Source organism: Thamnophis elegans, chromosome 11 (genome assembly GCF_009769535.1).
Source record: "Thamnophis elegans isolate rThaEle1 chromosome 11, rThaEle1.pri, whole genome shotgun sequence".
Taxonomy (NCBI): Eukaryota; Metazoa; Chordata; class Lepidosauria; order Squamata; family Colubridae; genus Thamnophis; species Thamnophis elegans.
The window spans coordinates 1,644,674-1,653,805 of NC_045551.1; positions in this window are offsets into that span (position 1 = coordinate 1,644,674).

Sequence of the window (9,132 nt, forward strand, 5' to 3'; positions counted from 1 at the left end):
TTCTTCCTCCTCCTCCCTCTTCTCTCCCTCCTTCCTTCCTCCCTCTTTCCTCCCTCTCTCTTCTCCCTCCTTCCTCCTTATCTTTCTTTCTTCTTCCTCCCTCCCCCTTCTCTTCTGCCTTTCTTTTTTTCTTCTCTCCCTTTCTTTTTCGTTCTTTCTTTTTCTTCCCTCCTCCATCCTTCTTTTCTTTCTTCCTTCCTTCCTTCCTTCCTCCCTCCCTCCTTTTCCTCCCCGCCTCTCCTCCTCCTTCTTTCTTCTTCCTTCCTTCCTCCTCCCTCTTTCTGTCCTTCCTCCCTCCCTCCCTCTTTCTTTTTCCTTACTTCATTCCTCCCTCCCTCTTTCTTTCTTTCTTTCTTTCTTCTTTCTTTCTTCTCTTTTTCTCTTTCTTCCTCCCTCCATCCCTCCCTCCTTCTTTCTTTCTTTCTTTCTTCCTTCCTCCCTCCCTCCTTCTTCCTTCCTTCCTCCCTCCCTCTTTCTTTCTTTCTTTCTTTCTTTCTTTCTTTCTTTCTTTCTTTCTTTCTTTCTTTCTTTCTTTCTTTCTTTCTTTCTTTCTTTCTTGAAGCCCCTCCCTCTGCTTTTATTCCCAGTGGGCTGCATGGAGTAGAGGTCTGCAAACTTGGCAACTTTAAGACTTGTGGGACTTCAACCTCCCAGAATTCAGTTCTGCTGGCTGGAGAATTCTGGGAGTTGAAGTCCACAAGTCTTAAAGTTGCCATGTTTGCAGACCTCTGGCATGGAAGTTGAGAGATTATTGAAAGTGCAGCTAGCTATCCTTGTTCAGGCTAAGCTAATCAATAGTAGAAGGGAGGGAGGGAGGGGAGAAAAAGGGAAGGGCAAGTGAAGGTGATATGGATGGATGGATAGAAGGAGGGAGGAAGAGAGAGAAAAAAAGGAGAGGAAGGAAGGACCACAAACCTAGCACTAAATGCAGCTTTGGAGGATGATTTGAAACAGCAAATCCAGGGCTAGAAGGGACCTCAGAGGTCATCTAGTCGAAACCCCTGCTCCAGCAGGAGACCTTATATCATCTTGGTTATTTTAGTGCCTCTATCACAAAGGAGAAATTCCCAGAAATCCCCAGGCATTGCCAACCTCTCCCCCCTCCCCAGTATAAAAAAAAGCCTAGAGCAAAAACTTCATGCAGTATTAAAAAGAATAGAAAGGGGGGCTGCTGTGTATTGCTTGATGGACTGCTAAATTGGCAAAATTTAGCCATGCTCTATTTTGGGCATAGCAGGATTCCCTGAAGCCCTGCTGGGAGCCAAAATGGGGCTGGTGGGGATCCTGGAAGGGACAGGGGAAGGGAAGGTTGCAAGCCCGGTGGGGATGGTGGAGGGGGAGTGCAGCAAGCTCCGTGGGGGGGCTAGAGAGACTTTAGGCAGGAGGAGGAGGCAGCTCAGTTGGGCGCAGGGCAGGCACCCCGTGGCAACTTAGGCAGGGAAGCCAGGTGAGGATGACTCAGTGGGATGGGTGGCCCGGGCGGGGCATTTGTACTTAAAACAGTCTGTGCATGCGCACAACAGTAAAAGGGAAAAAATACATTTTCCCCATGATTGTTCTGCACATGCGCACAACAGAAAACCAAGATGGCGCCGTACCGCTAAGGTCACGTGTCTGCTGGAGTTACTACCTATTCGCCTGTACCGGACCGAATAGGTAGGAACCCATCTCTGATCATATGGTAACTCTGTGAAGAAGGTTATATTGAGTGGCAAAACACAAGAGACCCCTGGATGGTGCGTTTTCATCGGCCAGTTTTTCACCCACAATTTGCAAATCGAAGTGTGTATATTTCCTTCAAGCACATATTGTACCCGCTTAATATGAACCACAGCTCCCATTCTTTATCATGTCTGAATAACAGCTCTACAAAACGTCACCATAATTTGAGTCACAATATTCATTGTGAATTTCTACAGTTACTTTAGAGCTACATGAGTTGGAAACTGCAGCATGAAACCCAGCTTTGAAATGTTTGTATGTAAGAATTTTGTGTGGAACCTCAGAATCCTGTTTCACATCCTGCGACTTCTAGCTGGCCACAGAAACATTCAGTAAAAACGAACACGTCTTACAGACATGAATATCTCACCTCTGCGTTTAACATTTCACATTCAACTTTTCTCACACGGCTCTTTTCTTAATTAATATAATATTTGCACAGAAGATACGTATATTCATCCGTTCTGATGAAACAAAGCTTTTAATGGCCTGGTGCGGCAGCATCTTCTTTTAATGTCTAAACAATTTGAAGAGTGTCTATTTTATTAATCCATTTATGATGGTTTGTATTTTAATGCTTGCTTATGACATATAATAAAAGTATTTGTAAAAAAATAAATAACCACTGCTACCATTTGTCTTGTTTTAAAATGAAATATAAGCAAATCTGCATTCTACTCAGGCATGCAAATAGCATGCGGATAGAGCTTTGAAAAGAAGAGAGAAAGTTAGAAGTCTAAGAGGTGAGCACCAGTGATGGCGTTATCACCGGTATGCCCGGGTACGGACGTACCGGTGCCTGCCGGGAGCACCAGATACCGTTCTGGTATGGTGCTCCAGAGGGCCCACCCACTCGCCCGCACTCCTACTGGTATTTGAAGTTTTTCGGGGCTTCCGCGTACGGTTGCCTGTGCAACAGAGGTGGGTTCCTACCAGTTCGCACCAGTTCGGTAGAACCGGTTCGTCAATCTACCGAACCGGTTAGAGAGGCTCCACCAGTGGACCCGGAAAGCAGGCCACCCCTACAGAAGAGGTTCCAAAATTTCGAAACCCAGCACTGGCAAGGATCTTGTAACTTGACAGCTTTAAGACTTGCATGCTTCAATGCCAGAGTTTCTGAATAGCTCCCTTGGACCGACCTAAGTACTAATTCATAATTTCATATCTGGTCACATGGGTGGCAAGCCACTCCCATTCAGTCACGTGGGTGGCAAGCCACTCCCACAAAGGAGGCCACACCCACAGAGTAGGTTCCAACAACTTTTGAAACCCACCACTGCTGCGCAACATTCCACTGAGCTGCTGGAGCATTGTGGAAGTGTTGCGGAGCATTGCGAGCAGTAAGTACGCATGCACTGTGTGTTGGTGTGTGCACGCTGCACGTGTTCATGTGGTGGATGCCCAGCCCCATTGCACAGTACTGGTTTGCAACGGGATACGGAACCCACCACTGGCGAGCACAGACCTACAGTTCCAAGAAGGTCGTAATACTTTTGCAGATTTTACTCAGAATTCTATTTTGTTCCACAATAAGCTGTACAGTTTTTTGTTTGTTTGTTTGAATTAAAACACTCTTCTAAAACATGTTAATATATATGTAATTGTGTACTTGCAAAATAAATATTAAATATCTGTCTTTTCCAAGTTATGTTATTTAAATGTGCGTTTAAGTCATTGGTATAGACCAAGCAACTTTTAGGTTACCTATTGAGTGGATTGTGAAAGTTGGAGGAGGTCTGTAATATGATGGCAACTATTACTACCTTACATACTATTTTTAGTATCGTTAGTATGCAGTGCAAATGTGCAGTATTTCCCCAAAGATCTATGAAGTTCTTTTCATTATAAGCTAAATATACAAGTGAAGTGAAGGATAAGAAGAATGAGACTAATGAGGTTGAATGAGACAAAGAAAACTCAGAAATATCAGGAATAAAAATGTTTAACTCCAGGAAGACAGAAAATCATCTCAGGAAGGAAGAAATAAAGAAAAGTAGCAAAGAAAAACGAGATGAATCAAATGTGAAAAAACAGATTAATGGGGGGAGTGTAAATAACAAATGCAATTTTAATTTACTATTAATGTTACTGAAGAAGCCACATATACCGCTTTACTTTCTATACGAGTAAACCCAGGGCCAGACTTATAGAAGAGTGAAGCAATTCCTTAACCATCAGATGCTGGAAACCACAAGCCATTCCATCTGAGCCTCTAAAGAACAGAATAAGTTGGAAGGAACTTTGGAGGTCTTCTAGTCCAACCCTCTTCACAAGCAGGGGACCTTATACCATTCCAGACAAATAACTGTCCGGATTCTTCTTAAAAAGTCTCCAGTGATGGAACACCCATGACTTCTGGAGGCAACTTCCATTTCACTGGTTAATTGTTCTCGCTGTTGGGAAATGCTTCCTTATTTCTAGATTGTGCCTCCCCATGACTAGTTTCCATCTATTGTTTCTCCTCTTGCCTTCTGGTGCTTTGGAAAATAGAAAATGTGCTCTAACTTGAAGCAGAAAGCCTCACAGCCAGACCTGCACTCAAACAGCAAGATGAAAACACTAGCACGCTAGCATATGTGCATAAAGCCCAGGAAGGCATAGATGCCATCATCTTATTCCTTGCTTCCGATAGCACGATCTCTTAAAGCAGTGGTTCCCAAACTTGGCTGGCTGGAGAATTCTGGGAGTTGAAGTCCATAAGTCTTAAAGTTGCCAAGCTTGGGAACCACTGTCTTAAAGGTAAAGGTTCTCTTCACACATATGTGCTAGTCATTCCTGACTCTAGGGGGCGGTGCTCTTCTCCATTTCAAAGCCGAAGAGCCAGCGCTGTCCAAAGATGTCTCTATGGATATATGGCCAGCATGACTAAATGCCAAAGGCACATGGAACACTGTTCCCTTCCCACCAAAGGTGGTTTCTATTTTTCTATTTGCATTTTTACATGCTTTTGAACTGCTAGGTTGGCAGAAGCTGGGACAATTAACGGGAGCTCACTCTGTTATGTGGCACTAGGGATTCGAACCACCAAACTGTCAACCTTTCCGATCGACAAGCTCAGTGTCTTAGGCCAGTGTAAGAGATTGTCACAGAGACACAGTGGCTCAGTGGCTAATTTCTGATGGAAAAAGTATGGACTTGAACAGGCTGATCTTGTTTACATCATCATTGTATATGGTTGCAAATGTTTTATTTCCTTCTGATTCATTTTCTTTAGCAAAGCCATATTGATTAATTGGATTTTAAAAAAAGGTAAGATCTATGTATTCTGGCTTCATATGCCTCCATCTATATTGTCTTAGATCATTTGGAGACTAAGAAGCTTTTTCAGAGGACCTTTAATAAAAGCAATACTTAGGATGTCTGAGTGAAATCATTTCCTTGTATGCGAAGCACTAAAGAAATTCAGGCAGCCTGATTCATTATCTTGCTTCTTGTCTATTTGCTGGAAAATGTGGATTAGACAGATTTGGTTTTTTCCCCCCATTTATTTAATAAAAGGCACCACTCCAGGTGATACACGCTCTATATTTACCCTCTGTGCAAATATTTTCATTATTCTCATACCTGAAATTTATTTATTTTTAAATTCATTGTCACGAGAATTTTCTCATACACATTAATAGACCGCAGTGATACCTGTACTTAAATAACATCAGAACCAGGCTTGGTCAGAGATGGGAATGGCACGGCCTTGTGCTTCTGAGTGCCTCCCTCCCTATCACAAGAAGCCCAAGAGGGCAGCAGAAGGACATCAGCCAGACCAGCTGCCCACAGTCCCTCTGTGTTGATGCTGCCCTCAATCCAGACACAGGTCTGGATAGGCCCATATGTGTGCGAATGGTGTACAGCTTCTTTCCCATGGTAGAAAGGAATCTTTAGGCAGCCAATTTTTTTTTTTTTTTGCTGTATTCAGGAAAGTCTTTGTACAGAGTCTAAATATTAGAAACTCTGCTTAATTCTGTAAAAATGGTAGCAGAGGAGTATTCTATACCTATACAGATTGGTAGCAGAGGATGATTGCATAGCCATTACGGATCAAATAAGATACGCAGTGTACCGTCACCATGGGCTTTGTTGCTTAATGTCATAGGATAAACTCTCCTCAGAACAAAAGGAACCCCCCAATTATAGATGCAAAGTAAACACTGCCATCTACTTGCTGAATAATTCTGTAGTTGTTGCAGTATAAAATACATTCTAACATGTATTCCAACACCCCCACTCAACAGCTATTCCCTATATAGCAGTAGACTTATATACCGCTTCATAGGCCTTTCAGGCCTCTCTAAGCGGTTTACAGAGTCAGCATATCGCCCCCAACAACAATCTGGGTCCTCATTTTACCCACCTCGGAAGGATGGAAGGCTGAGTCAACCCTGAGCCAGTGAGATTTGAACCGCTGACCTGCTGATCTAGCAGTAGCCTGCAGTGCTGCATTTAACCACTGCGCCACCTTGGCTCTATAATAGTTCCATTTCTGCTCTCAGTTCTGTTTTCTGTTTCTTGTGATTTTCCTTGTCCTTCCTTCCTTCCTTCCTTCCTTCCTTCCTACTTCCGTCCTTCCTTCCTTCCTTCTGTCTTTCTTCCTTCCTTCTTCTTTCCTTTCTTCTTCTTTCCTTCCTTCCTTCCTTCCTCCTTCCTTCCTTCCTTCTTCCTTCCTTCCTTCCATCTTCCTTCCTTCCGTCTCCTTCCTTCCGTCCTTCTTCTTTCCTTCTTTCCTTCCTTCCTTCCTTCCTTCTTCCTCCTTCATTCCTTTCTTCTTTCTTTCTTTCTTTCTTTCTTTCTTTCTTTCTTTCTTTCTTTCTTTCTTTCTTTCTTTCTGTTGTCTTGACTGTCCACAGAGCTGCTGTGGCTTCAGCCTTGGCTCTCCCAAGGGCTGGCACTGGAACTGCTGAGACACCGGCTCTGGCTCCGGCTGGGTTGGCGTACTAGGGTGATGACTTCAGTCTCTTTTGGATTCTCCTTCCCATCTCAGGGTTTCAATGCTTTGCAAGCAACATCGGGCAGATGTTTGGCTGTGACACGTTTATTGCTTCTGGTGGATCTCCTGACTGAAATCTCTCGTGGATTGGTTTCTTCTTTTATTCCACTTGGATAGTCTTTCTCATTTAATTTCTTTATTACGTCAGGACTTCTGTACCCCTAGTAATCTGTGCCATGTGTGAATGCAGTTTGAATGTGTTTCCCCCCTTCGCAGTATTAACTACTTGCAGTTCAGCTTTATCTGTAATTTTAGCCTTTGCAAGTAAGATATCCTCTTTTGTGATAAAACAATGGCTCTTTGGATGTCACTATATTTCCCTGTTTTGTGAGCTTCTTCACTGAAAATATTAGATTCAGTAGCAGGTACATACAGTACATTTTTCACAAGAATCTTTCGGGTGATACTCTGAAAAATAGGACAGTAAAGAAAGCCATCTCCCATTCCTTCTGATTCTATTATTTGCCCGCTAGCTGTGGTGATTTTTTTTTTCTGTTTTATTCTGGTCAAGGTGATTAAAGAAATTTCTGTCTTTGTCATGTGACTCATAGCTCCTGAATCAACACACCATGCTTTCAAAGATGAGGTGCAACTTTTGGATTGAAAAATATGTTCATTGTCTGAAGAAAAATCGTTTTTTTTTCTTCTTTACACTTTTGGCTTTCTGTAATTTTTGCATTCTAGCTTGCCAGATGCTGCAGTCTGCTTTTAAATGACCCTTTTTCTGGCACGCAAAGAGTTCACAAGATTCTTGCTTCATGTAACTGTTTTTATTCCTAGTTTTCATCTTTAAAACAGATTCTCTGATAGAAACACAATCACTATTCAGTTGTGAGTTCCTGTACCAGTTGGTACCGGTTCACTTCTTGTGCGTGCACCGGCCATGTGTTGTGCATGCACAGTTGACTGTAAATTGTTCTTCACATGCGCAGAAACATGCTGGCAATGGCAGAAGAGATCAGGGAACTGGTTCATGGGCATGGCCAGCCTGTGTCGCTGCCGGTTCTGCGACCCAGGCCAAATTACCACTACCGGTTCACTCAAAATTTTGTGAACCAGTAGAAACCCACCTCTGTCACTCTTAATGCTTTCTGTTTTATGCTTCTATTCATCTATAAGCTTTCCCTTATCATATTCTAATATTAGCTCATCCTCTGGACATACATCAGGCTCTATGACAAGCGTTTCATAACTTTCTGTAAACCACTAAATGATACCAAGCCAAGGTGGCGCAGTGGTTAGGGTGCAGCACTGCAGGCCACTTCAGCTGACTGTTATCTGCAGTTCGGCTGTTCAAATCTCACCGGCTCAAGGTTGACTCAGCCTTCCATCCTTCCGAGGTGGGTGAAATGAGGACCCAGATTGTTGTTGGGGGCGATATGCTGACTCTGTAAACCACTTAGAGAGGGCTGAAAGCCCTATGAAGCGGTAGATAAGTCTAACTGCTATTGCTATACTGCTGTGACATGAAAATCTTTTTATTTCTCCTCTTATATCTCTCAGGCATGCAACGATTTCCAAGGTGTGCCTTATATAATTGTGCATATCCTGGTCTTTCGTCAGCTTGATTTGATATCGTTTTCTAATCAAATATAGTTTACTGCTGAGATTAGATTTTTCATGCACTTTTTGTAACCCTTTAGCAGTTTCACACGTGTGTTGGGTGGGGTGGGTGGGTGGGGGGGTTTAAGGCCTTCCGTAAAGTGACCAAGACCTGGCTGTTCCGGCAGGCCTGGGGGCTGTTGATTAAAATCCAGCCCCACTTGATTGAATGCATGATGTCTTATTTTAAATAACTGTATTTTTAATATTTTTATGTTTTACTTTTGTTCTGAGCCGCCCAGAGTCCCTAGGGAGTGGGTGGCATACAAATCTTATTAAAGTTGCAAAGTTTATAATTCTTTTCTCTAATCTGAGTTTATACTGGGTTCATCTTTGGTTTTATCCAGGGGTGGGACTGAATAATTCTCTGCCCAGTTGCTGGGGGGGGGGGTTACTCAGCCTCCTGCACCATGGTGTGTGTGTGTGGGGGGGCATTCTCACCCTCCTTTTCCTTGAGCCTCTGAGTGACCTTCTCCGGGTTCTGGAGGCCTTCCAGAGGCTGGAAACAGGCCCGTTTCTGGATTTCCAGAACTTCTGGAATTGTTTTCTCTCCCAGAGCCTCCGCCAGGGCCCTGCATTTACCTGGCATGGTGAATGAGCCACATGGAGACTCCTGAGAAGGGTGGGGTGGGGTGGGTGTGTCCAGCCAGTCCTTCCAGCTACCGGTTCGGCGGACCAGATGCAAAATTAGCATCTGGTTTACCTGAACCAGTCTGAACCAGCTGAATCCCACACCTGGTTTTATCTCTGGATTAAAGCTGTGTTAATCTCTGGGTTGACACTGGGTACTGGGTTGAAGCAGGGCTGAAGCTGGGCCCCTAGCCTGT